This window comes from Penaeus monodon, chromosome 22, assembly GCF_015228065.2.
Source record: "Penaeus monodon isolate SGIC_2016 chromosome 22, NSTDA_Pmon_1, whole genome shotgun sequence".
Classification (NCBI taxonomy): Eukaryota; Metazoa; Arthropoda; class Malacostraca; order Decapoda; family Penaeidae; genus Penaeus; species Penaeus monodon.
In genome coordinates, this window is record NC_051407.1 from 7720553 (window position 1) to 7721000 (window position 448).

Sequence of the window (448 nt, forward strand, 5' to 3'; positions counted from 1 at the left end):
ATCTTGATAGTTGACGAAATAAATTTCGGGATCGGTCTGTTGAGCTGGTACTTCGATCACTTGTTGAGCTTTTTCGTCCTGCTTGTTGGGTACATAGACGATGTTATTCTGCCTTGGTGGAGGAAGTACGATTGGGTCAGGTACAGGGGCTTCCTCAGGAAGGCGCACGAGCAAGATGTTGTGGGCCACTGCTGGAGGAATACTAGGTGCTGGACAAACGCGTCTCTTCAATTCAGGAACATTAAACACAGATTTTTCTTCAGGGACTACACATGTACCGTCTACATGGACTTCTCCCTCCCGGCATCCATTAACTGTACCTCCATTGATGAGATCTCCACTGGTCACATCGGCAGAGGATCCGGGACCAGTAACAAGTCCTACAGGGGAGGGTGCCCCAGGGTATATCACTGAGGTGCTGCAACAGCAGCAGCAACGAGTGGTAACA